Source organism: Schistocerca nitens, chromosome 2 (assembly GCF_023898315.1).
Source record: "Schistocerca nitens isolate TAMUIC-IGC-003100 chromosome 2, iqSchNite1.1, whole genome shotgun sequence".
NCBI lineage: Eukaryota > Metazoa > Arthropoda > Insecta > Orthoptera > Acrididae > Schistocerca > Schistocerca nitens.
The window spans coordinates 51074141-51086627 of NC_064615.1; the positions used below are offsets into that span (position 1 = coordinate 51074141).

Sequence of the window (12487 nt, forward strand, 5' to 3'; positions counted from 1 at the left end):
AGTCAAAATTAGCGGACATTACTTTCCTTTACATTATACTGGTGGTTAGGCTACAGAGTACTGCCAACTGTACGGATCATTACTGATTACATCATAAAAATTCGTTGAAACATATGGAGGCTTACTGTAGTAATTACTTCTACCTCCTGTCCTGTTTACTTATTGCTTATTGTTACAACCCCTTCCTGACTCCACCCCCCCCTCCCCCGTCCAAGCTCTGGGGTTATAATATGTCGGAACGACCGAAAGGTATGGTTTGGGAGACCAGATTACTCACGCCAAAGCGCGCAGAGAAACAAGGCAAGTGTGTCACTGATTTTGTTACATCGAAGAACAGCGGACCTCCTGGTGAAATCTGTGATGGCGCGACACACAGTGGCTCTGCCAGAATCTGCAGCTTCGGTGCCCGGTTGCCAAATCTTGCACACGTAGCTCTGCTATTCACACCATGGCTAAGTGTCCGCCATATGTGGCAGCGGCGCCAGACAGCTGGGAACACGGCGGACTGCTCCCTCAAGGGCGACGCATGGACCCCATCTAGAGCGCCGAAGGGAAACAGCCGACCGCCGTCGTTGTAGTGGGTCTTAGCAGCACCAGCCGTCCCACCAGGGCAGCGCGTTCGGTGCCCACCGACAGCTTCGTACCCGGGAGGCCTCGAGTTCGTGCCCCGGCGTCGCCCAGCTGACGAAAGCTTGCAGTTCACCGGACGATGCCACCCAGAGGGCAGAAGCTAGCAGCCCCCTCGCGCCTCGTGCCGCGCCTGTAAAACTCCAAGATATCACGCGCCCCGCCACAGCAAAGACGCTTCCGTGTGGCGGAGATTGGAGGTAGAGTCAGCTGGTCGGTCGGCCGCCGATATCCTTCAGCAAAAGTCTTAATGGTTGGCCTGCAACTTAAACACTCGTCAGTCTCTCAGGTTCTAAGGTTCTATACAGGACAGAATGGCGAGACGACTGACTCCCTTTGAGCCTCACTGCTCGCTAATTTATACATCTTTTCCCTATGCCTCTGACGTAGTTCCTCTGGAGGCGACAAGTGGAGTACCCTTTGAAAACTATTACGTCAGCTTTCTTGAGCCCGCTTCGGCCCCTACACACAGGTTATTACGTGCTGTTATAACTACATTGCAAGGATTCTTCACAGCACATCAGTGCCCTGTGCTGGCTGCACCCTCTCCCCCTCTCTCCAACCCTTAACCATGCCTTCTAGAATGCGAGCGGTGCCGTAAACCTGCCTCTCTCAATCGTTTGCAAAATATCAACATCGCCTCCGCCTGCCATCCGGTGTGCCAATTACTCCCTTAACTACTACCTTCCAGCCACAGCTGTGCGAAATTCTCAAGAACACCCCAAATCCAGCATTATATAACATGAAGGAGAGCAATGTTTGGTTCACTTCTACTACTGACTGTTGCAATTTATCTTACCATTTGACAAGAGTGGCGAATCATGGATTTTATATTATTTGATGCCATCGATTTTATGTAGCTTATTATGATGATAATGTAAAGAATTTAAGGTACCTGGTAATAGTCTGTGGACCGAAACAGGGTAAATAATAAGGAAAGGTTTACCAGCAGCTTTGGCGGCGATCCACGACGTTGAACAGTTTTCTAGCTTTCAGGGATCATCGTCTTAAAAAAGTGCTGTCATTGGTCACACCTGTTGTGAGACTGGACCATAGCAGCGATACTATTATGTGTCTTGGTTCACTCAGCAGTGTAAAAAAAATTCTTGCACTAGATTTGTACTCAGTAGGCAACTAGTGAATAACAAGTTTTTACTCACATTTATTAATTCTTGCGAGCCGTGTTAAATTATTACTCGCTAAAATGCATATGCAAAGGCTGCTGCTTTGGTTGGAGTGGAAGGTAAAGATTTCACAGTGATAAGTGGTGGTACAGTAGGGACGACCAAGAACGCGGCACGCGTCCATGCACCTGTGCCGAGGTTTCACACGCGTGCGGATCTTCCCTTCTGACGTCACACGTCCCGCACTACCACACCAACTGACTGCGCGCGCATGCGCGGAACTACGAACACGCCGTACGCGACAGTGCATTCGCGTAAGGAACACCGCCCTGCTAGCATGTGGCTTAGTTTCATATTACGACATTTGATAATGTTAAGCTCTGTACAACACATCATGTTGAGCAATACTGAATCTTTGTTGGCTGTTCGTACAATAGCGCTGGGTTTGAAACTGCATTATACCACAATATCATGCTTCTCACATCGTCACTCGTAAAATTCTTACAACAGTTTAACTGAGATATAGAATCAGACTTGACAGTAGTCTACAGCATGCAGTATGATGTGGAATAAGCAAATTTTATATTCTGGAACTACTATACAAAATTTGCAATAACTACAATTCTCAACAAACATATGACAAATACAACAAAATTATCACCATTAATTTAATTTTTTTGTTCACTGTATACATAATAAAGTACATATCCGGCACAAACTGACGGTACACGGAGAAACGCAGACAGTTTCTCATATTTTCGTCACTCAGATTGCCACGAAATCCTGACTTCTTTGGTTTCATAATCAAAATAAATCTTTCGCACACGTATGTCGATCCAAACACTTATATAACTTTTGCAGCCACATTGTGGAGACGGGGAAACTCTTCCCGAGGAAAACCTTTGTAAGATTACAGGACAGTTTTTCGTAAACAAATTTGTTCTTTAAACGGGAATTACACTGTAGATCGATCAATTCCATTTGCAAATGCACTGGAGTACTTTCAACTGAAACGGCAAAGGGTCTAGAACATAGTTCAAAAACAGATGTCAGACTGTCGGTGTCCTGAAAACGTTTAGAAAATTGTGCCTGTAGTTCCTCCAACACAGAAACCAATTCGTCAGAAGTTGCGTTCTCTCTGACTTTAGAGAGCGTAGGGAAATGGGCGGTATTCATTTTCATGAGTTGTTACTTCCACAATACGAGTTTCTTATCAAATGCATCCACTTTTTTCATCAGATCAGAAATAAGCTGCTACTCACCTTGCAAAGTCTTATTGAGAGCGTTCAAATGTGCAGTCAGATCAAATAAAAAGGCGAGGTCTGCAATTCATTTTTGATCTTCTAATTTTGGCTCTGCCTTTCCTTTTTCCTTCAGGAGCTCAACAATAGCGAGTCTTAAATTGAAAACTCTTTCGAGGCATGATCCTCGACTTAACCAACGTATTTCGCAATTGCGAATACATTTAATGTAGAAGATTCAGTCGATGTGGTGAGACACAAACCATTGAAGGTCTGCCTCGCAGTGTTCACTCTCCGTCAAATTCTCCAGCTTGATGACTCCTGGAAACAAATAATAGTTTGCAGGTATCAAGGAAAGACACTAGGCGCTGCCATTTTAAGACAACTTGGATGGTTGCGTCAACGCACGCAGTTGGCAACCGGATACACAATGTTAATTTGACCTCTAGACTTCCGAAACGAGCAACAGTAAAGAAGGTGGACAACACCAGGATTTCAACTAGGATCAAGACCACCTTGTCCTCTACACCAAGTGTAGGATTGAAACTGTAGCACTGTCATTATGATGTAGCAATCCCAATACAGCTAATAATATAACAGATTCATTTCCATCGCGATCGCAAAGTCAATCAGTTTGTTGCTTGTAATACAGGAATTCACAATGGCGTGCTATTTATGGACAAGCATTTTACAACACACAATACTTGTCCGCCCTACCCAGGAGTACTGCTGTGTGGTATGGGATCCGCATCAGGTGGGACTGACGGATGACATCGAAAAAGTTCAAAGGACAATAGCTCGTTTTGTATTATCGCGAACTAGGGAAGGTAGTGCCACAGACAGAATACGTGAATTGGAGTGGCAATCATTAGAACAAAGGGGTTTTTCGTTGCAACGGGATGTTCTCATGAAATTTCAATCACTAGTTTTCTCCTCCGAACGCGAAAATATTCTGTTGGCACCCACCTACATAGGGAGAAATGATCATCAGGATAAAATAAGAGAAATCAGGCCTCGCACAGAAAAATTTAAGTGCTCGTTTTTCACGCGCGCCGTTCGAGAGTGGAATGGTATACATACAACTTGAAGGTCATTCATTCAAACCTCTGCCAGGGACTTTATTGTGAATAGCAGAGTAATCAGGTAGACTTAGATGTAGAAGGCATTGACACCATTCACGTATTAATAAAAATACTTTTCTGCCCAGACTGAAATATAGTTGCGAACCATGGATGAAGGGTATCAGACGGATGTCATATTCTTTCACTTCGGGAAAGCGTTTGACTCGATGCCCCACGGCAGACTCCTAACTAAGGTATGAGCATATGGGATTGGTTCCCAAATATGTCAGTGGCTTGAAAACTTCTTAAGTAATAGAACCCAGTACGTTGTCCTCGATTGTGGGTGTTCATCGGAGGTGAGGGTATCATCTCGAGTGCCCCTGGGAAGTGTGGTAGGTCCGCTGTTGTTTTCTATCTACATACACGATCTTTTGGATAGGGTGGATAGCAATGTGCGGCTGTTTGCTGATGATTGTGTGGTGTACGGATAGGTTTCGTCGTTGAGTGACTGTAGGAGGATACAAGATGACTTGGACAGGATTTGTGAGTGGTGTAAAGAATGGCAGCTAACTCTAAATATAGATAAATATAAATTAATGCAGATGAATAGGAAAAAGAATCCAATAATGTTTGAATACTCAATTAGTAGTGTACCACTTGACACAGTCACGTCGATTAAATATTTGGGGAACTTTGCAGAGCGATATGAAGTTGGACAAGCATGTAATGGCAGTTGGGGGGAAGGCAGATGGTCGTCTTCGGTTCATTGGTAGAATTTTGGGAAGATGTGGTTCATCTGTAAAGGAGACCGCTTATAAAACACTAATACGACCTATTCTTGAGTACTGCTCGAGCGTATGGGATTCCTATCAGGTCGGACTGAAGTAGGAAATAGAAGCAATTCAGAGGCGGGCTGCTAGATTTGTTACTGGTAGGTTTGATCATCACGCGAGTGTTACGGAAATGCTTCAGTAACTCGGCTGGGAGTCTCTGGAGGAAAGGAGGCGTTCTTTTCGTGAATCGCTACTGAGAAAATTTAGAGAACCAGCATTTGAGGCTGACTGCAGTACAGTTTTACTGCCGCCAACTTATATTTCGCGGAAAGACCACAAAGATAAGAGAGATTAGGGCTCGTACAGAGGCTTATAGGCAGTAATTTTTCCCTCGTTCTGTTTGGGAGTAGAACAGGGAGACAAGATGCTAGTTGTGGTAAGAGGTGCCCTCCGCCACGCACCGTATGGTGGATTGCGGAGTATGTATGTAGATGTAGATTTTTGTATCACTGATAGTCAATTAACTTTCTCAAGTCTGGTGATCGCCGTAGGACATTGTGGAGATAGGCTCGAAGCCTTCAGGATTCTGCAGGGAGCTGTGTCTCTCATGATTTGGGCTCAAATGTACGATTCTCGGAGGGCTGTGCATTACCTCGATCTGATCCTCCAAGCTACTGTCCAGTCCTGCAGTCAACATTGGCGAGATAGGCCACTCTTTGAAGACGATGATGCACGGGAACCTTTACCCACCCCGTCGCAGAGTAAACAGTCTCGATAAATGAGAAGCTATGCTGATGGAAAATGGGAAACGAAGGCCTTTGTTTCACTCAAGGAGTGCAGCTCTACTTTATGGTTAATTGTTTGTGGCATACTCTTGGGTAAGATCATCTGGAGGAGAAATAGTCTAGGCCTTCATTCAGTTCTCTGGGAAGGTTCTAGTACGGTTGCCAGATTGTACACTGTTCCACGTATTCTTATGAATTTTTCCTGTTAAAATACCTGTAAGTTTTTTATTTCCCAATGCTTCTCTTTTCCGTTTTTTGATATTTATTGCTGGCCTATCGTACAACCCTACACAATTTTCCCCCTTAATATATACATAACAAAAATGCACATTAATTTGATTACATTGTGTTATTATACACTCCTGGAAATTGAAATAAGAACACCGTGAATTCATTGTCCCAGGAAGGGGAAACTTTATTGACACATTCCTGGGGTCAGATACATCACATGATCACACTGACAGAACCACAGGCACATAGACACAGGCAACAGAGCATGCACAATGTCGGCACTAGTACAGTGTATATCCACATTTCGCAGCAATGCAGGCTGCTATTCTCCCATGGAGACGATCGTAGAGATGCTGGATGTAGTCCTGTGGAACGGCTTGCCATGCCATTTCCACCTGGCGCCTCAGTTGGACCAGCGTTCGTGCTGGACGTGCAGACCGCGTGAGACGACGCTTCATCCAGTCCCAAACATGCTCAATGGGGGACAGACCCGGAGATCTTGCTGGCCAGGGTAGTTGACTTACACCTTCTAGAGCACGTTGGGTGGCACGGGATACATGCGGACGTGCATTGTCCTGTTGGAACAGCAAGTTCCCTTGCCGGTCTAGGAATGGTAGAACGATGGGTTCGATGACGGTTTGGATGTACCGTGCACTATTCAGTGTCCCCTCGACGATCACCAGTGGTGTACGGCCAGTGTAGGAGATCGCTCCCCACACCATGATGCCGGGTGTTGGCCCTGTGTGCCTCGGTCGTATGCAGTCCTGATTGTGGCGCTCACCTGCACGGCGCCAAACACGCATACGACCATCATTGGCACCAAGGCAGAAGCGACTCTCATCGCTGAAGACGACACGTCTCCATTCGTCCCTCCATTAACGCCTGTCGCGACACCACTGGAGGCGGGCTGCACGATGTTGGGGCGTGAGCGGAAGACGGCGTAACGGTGTGCGGGACCGTAGCCCAGCTTCATGGAGACGGTTGCGAATGGTCCTCGCCGATACCCCAGGAGCAACAGTGTCCCTAATTTGCTGGGAAGTGGCGGTGCGGTCCCCTACGGCACTGCGTAGGATCCTACGGTCTTGGCGTGCATCCGTGCGTCGCTGCGGTCCGGTCCCAGGTCGACGGGCACGTGCACCTTCCGCCGACCACTGGCGGCAACGTCGATGTACTGTGGAGACCTCACGCCCCACGTGTTGAGCAATTCGGCGGTACGTCCACCCGGCCTCCCGCATGCCCACTATACGCCCTCGCTCAAAGTCCGTCAACTGCACATACGGTTCACGTCCACGCTGTCGCGGCATGCTACCAGTGTTAAAGACTGTGATGGAGCTCCGTATGCCACGGCAAACTGGCTGACACTGACGGCGGCGGTGCACAAATGCTGCGCAGCTAGCGCCATTCGACGGCCAACACCGCGGTTCCTGGTGTGTCCGCTGTGCCGTGCGTGTGATCATTGCTTGTACAGCCCTCTCGCAGTGTCCGGAGCAAGTATGGTGGGTCTGACACACCGGTGTCAATGTGTCCTATTTTCCATTTCCAGGAGTGTAACTGTTTGGATATAGATTTAGGGTAATCTACTTTTAGCTTGATACTTCTGAAGATGTAAATGTGAGTGATTTTTTATGTAAAATCACATTTAATAAAAATATGATGGCATGAGTCATTAAAATTGTGCCTATGAAAAATCTCCCCTTTTCTGTGAAGAATATGGCAACTCTAGAGTCTATCCAGGAGGATGTCGTCATCAGAATATTCGAAACTGGCACTCTAGGTATCGAGGCCTTGAGTTTTGGATCCCTAAATCTGTTCCGTAGGGAAGATTACAGGAAGAACAGGGCTTCTGGTTTGGTGAGTACAGGCTCATAAACACACAATCAGACGGGGGTAATGCTACAGAGGATCTAACTATCAAAAAGAAAATAGTTATGTAGGTACAGCATAGTAAACGCATTGTCGTAGCCAAAATAGACAATATGCCAACTTCCACCACAATTGTACAAGTTTATACGCCACCTAGCTCCATAGACCACGAAAAGATTGAATGAACGTATGATGAAAGAGAAAAACAAATTATTCTGATAGCTACTGGAGACGGAAATCCTTTAGTAGCCAAAATAAGAGCACAAATACTAGGATTTGGCGGGAGGAGAGTAGTGAATGAGGAAGCTACCGGCTAGAATTTTACGCAGAGCTTAATTTAATCTTTGCGAAGAAGGAAATTGTAAGAGGGTTGATTATAAGGAGTAGACCTGGTGTCACTGAAAGACTGCAGATAGGCTTATTGTGCTAATACGGAGATTTAGAAACCAGCAAAATATTTCGATTGTATATGTAGATCCTGACTACAACTTGTTCTACATGGACTGTAGATTAAAACTAAAGAAACAGCAGAAAGTGTAGCGTCGCGAGTTAAAGCGCGATAACATTTATTCCAGTAAGCTACTTTGCAGTACAGTCCGCAGCGTTGGCTGTGAAGGAGACAGCCAGTTGTGTCTTAGCAATGACCCATACGCACCTGTCGCTATGCTAGCCGTGGGAAGCGGTATCTGTGTCACTTCAAGAGACTGAATATTCAAACCCTTAAGAATCTAAATAAACTATACTAAATATTATTCAGTCATTTTCGTAATTGGTACACTGGTTTATGTTATTCAGGAGAAGATTGCATAAAAATTTCAACGTTGTAACTTTGATAGTTCCGGAGATTCAGAAAATTACCTAAAACATCCCCGACCTGCACTTAGACTACAGAACTCAGTTACTAATAATAAAAGTTTGTCTCTTAGTGTCATTTGAAATTATTACGAGAGTTCTCAAAGTGTAGAATTATTTAATTCATATTTTAATTTAAGAACTTAAACCACTTTACATTTTCGTAATATAAAAGGGGAGCACTCCGTCTTCAGGCCACGAGTGGCCTACCAGGACAATCCGACAGCCGTGTCATCCTCGGGGGAGGATGCGGATAGAAGGGGCGTGGGGGCAGCACATCGCACTTCCGGTCGTAAGATGGTATTATTGACCGAATCTGCTACTATTCGGACGAGTGGCTCCTCAATTGGCATCACGAGGCTGAGTGCACCCCAAAAATGGCAACAGCTCATGGCGGCCTGGATGGTCACCCATCCAAGTGCCGACCATGCCCGACAGCGCTTAACTTCGGTGATCTCACGGGAACCGGTGTATCCACTGTGGCTAGGACGTTGCCTTTCGTAATACAAAAATCAGACAAAATTATTATTTGTGTCTAATATTGTTGTGGGAGTAAATGAGAGTGAGTAAGGGTGTGTATGTGGGTTCAAATGGTTCAAATGGCTCTGAACACTGTGGGACTCAACTGCTGAGGTTATTAGTCCCCTAGAACTTATAACTAGTTAAACCGAACTAACCTAAGGACATCACAAACATCCATGCCCGAGGCAGGATTCGAACCTGCGACCGTAGCGGTCTTGCGGTTCCAGACTGCAGCGCCTTTAACCACACGGCCACTTCGGCAGGCGTGTATGTGGGGATTGCGTTAAATTTAAAGGTTAAATTTATGTAATACATTACGTAATCATAACGTGGGAGAGTTGCGTTTTACTCACATTGGTGATGACGTATGTCTAAGTGTACTTCCTTTTGTTAGGAGGCAGCCAGAATAGCCGTTTGTAGAATAATAAGTTTCCAAATTTATTTCAACATTAGTTTTCTTTTCATTTGGTTTTGTTAAAAATTATATTGATATTTTCATATTGAAGTGACGTAAATGCATCTGTGAACAATGATTAGCGTAGGACAGTTTTGGTCCTAGAATAATCTCGAAGGATAATTCTGATTGGCTGGTCATTTTGATCAACCAATCAGAGTTAAGCAGTTCCTGTGCACTGTGTGGTGTGCGTACTGTAAGACCTTCGGTACACACACCATCAGATTATTTGACTTGTCGCTCTAACGTAGTAGGCGAGTGTCAGCAATATGTCTCGTGGTCTTATCGTGGCATGTTTATCTTCTGCCATTAGGTCAGACGATAGAAATGCCACTTGCACGCTTAAAGTAGCAGATTGATGGTGACGAACTTTAAACAGAACTTGATTAATTTTCACACACATTTATTAAAATAATAAAAAGCATAGACATTACGTAACTTGATTCTGGATGCTGTTTACAACTGACAATCCGAAGTTCCTTTGGTATTGATACATTAATCTTATTCTCACATATCTCTGATACTTAACAAAAGTTTCTATACATTTATCTTCATGGCTATGTACAGGTATATGGTAATCTTATTAGGCGCAGACTGAAACTTGACTATAGACTGGAACAGACTAATGCAGACTGGTACAGACTGGTGCAGACAAATGCAGACTGACTAATCGGAGGTCTGTACACTCGTTATAATACCTCGCGCATTCAGGTATCACTGCCCGAGTGTGATCCGCAAGGAGAAAAGGTTCTACGTTAGCAGCAATCTCATTGGCTGCGTTACATATTAATACGCGGATCGGCGGAAGCAGAATTTGGTCCGTTTCTAAGGCAGCGCCATCTCGTAGTGCGGAGACGGACGAGCGCTGCGCCTTCGCTGTTGTGCTTAGCGGGGCGCGCTCTAGTGGGAAAGTTGTGTACGCGCTGACTACGCCGAACTATGTACAGAACACACTGCTAGGTACTTATACTGGAAGAGAAGCCGTCTGAATAGGGGTCGCTAGTCAGCTATCAGATGTGCAGGTCATGTTGAACTCTTCCGTCTTTATTATGTACAAAATGAAGAAATAATTGGCTTCTCGCGTCCAGATTGTGTGGCAGTAATAGCAGTTGCATTTGCGGACAGTTTTGTGAAGTTTGGAAGTTTTTGGATTGTTTTGTTGGAAAGAGTGTTGTGTTGGCAGAAGAGCCAACACCGTGTTACTAGTGGAGGCCGAAATGCACGCGTTTTAGCTCACGCAGGCTGGCGTGAGGAGGGAAGGACTATACTGACGTGAGGACTGGAACATGACAAGGAATTAGAATTCAGAAAGCGGACGTAATTAGTTTGATACTTAACTTTAATCCATTAATGATGAACGTCGCTCTTGACGGTACATGCTTCACAATATTATCTGTTCAGAATAATAACTGAATATGGCGCCTTACTAGGTCGTAGCAAATGACGTAGCTGAAGGCTATGTTAAACTGTCGTCTCTGCAAATGAGAGCGTATGTACACAGTGAACCTTCGCTAGCAAAGTCGGCTGTACAACTGGGGGCGAGTGCTAGGGAGTCTCTCTCGACTAGACCTGCCGTGTGGCGGCGCTCGGTCTGCAATCACTGATAGTGGCGACACGCGGGTCCGACGTATACTAACGAACCGCGGCCGATTTAAAGGCTACCACCTAGCAAGTGTGGTGTCTGGCGGTGACACCACAAAGAGAACCGCGTGTGAACTTTCGGCCTTAGTGAAAATTCCGCGTGGCATATTTCGTATTCGTTTATGGAATATTTGGCTAGCAGTTTATTTAAAAACAATATAGGAGACCGTATGAAGTTTGTTCCAATTTGATTTCGATCTTCGCCGCTGCCAACACAGAAGCTAACTTTTCATCTTCTTTCACGGTGCACGTAATGTTATTCATTTCAAACGACTGCAGCTGCGTGTCAAGTCCAATTCAACGTTTCCCTGCCCTGAAGCACTGGCGCAACTGCGCTTTCATTACAATTTACAATACATATAATACCATAGGAACGCACTGGTTATATTATGAATGTTCCACAAACAGTGCTGTGACCTGAGTAGAGACCACAGTGAGTGTGATTAGAAGTGGATTATTAACATCATTGAGTAGCTTCTTTTTCGTACAGGTGTGCAGTTGTTTTTACGTGAAGAGTCACACGGAATATGGGGCGACAGCCGGGATGGACAAATGTTATTCTGAGGAATTGGAAAAATATCTGTTATGAAATTTGAATTACTTTTAACATCGACATCGATCACACGCTCTTATTAATTTTACTGGCTGATAATACCCTGTAAGGATGGTATTTCACACGACCCCTAACAAACGAGTAGAGAAACAGTGAATCACAAATTTCCCGTGGGATTCTAGGTTACAAAGTTAATGGGGACCAGTAAGTTAGTTTGTACGTCGTGCTCGTTGCGTTACACGTCATAGCCAGCGTGTTCGCGTGTGACAACTGCTCGGCGTGCGAAACACGTTAATCAGGTCGTTCCGCTGACGGCTGACACACTATGTAGCGTTAATCTCTCCTCCCACAGATTCTCCTCACTTGTTAGCTGAGGCAGGTGACTTGGATTAATTTGCTACCTGCTGTTTAGTCTTGTGCGTTGTTGCGGTGACCGTTTTGCAACGTGAGATCAGTGACAAGGAACGGAACTAAACAGTACTGAATGAGACGCATGAATTTAGTTAAGGCGTTTGTGTCAGTGACACTTTTTTTGCTTCTACGTAATTTAAACACATAGTTACTTCAATTATACAAGGAGATGCAACAGACGATATGCCAATAATGTTTCTGCTTTTAATTTAGGTAACAGCACATTACACATTTCAACATTAATACTGTTGGATTCCTTATTTACTTTTAACGTAGACAAAACTGCTTGCTACTGCACTTGCTTTCAGTACCGTAAAATATCTGCAATGAAAATGTCTATATTTAGAGT

General features: G+C 44.9%; 1 pseudogene; it reads right to left on the reverse strand.

The window, feature by feature from the left end:
- Window positions 1-8935: 8935 nt before the first annotated feature.
- LOC126238126 (5S ribosomal RNA) lies at window positions 8936-9053 on the reverse strand (annotated as a pseudogene).
- Window positions 9054-12487: the final 3434 nt, after the last annotated feature.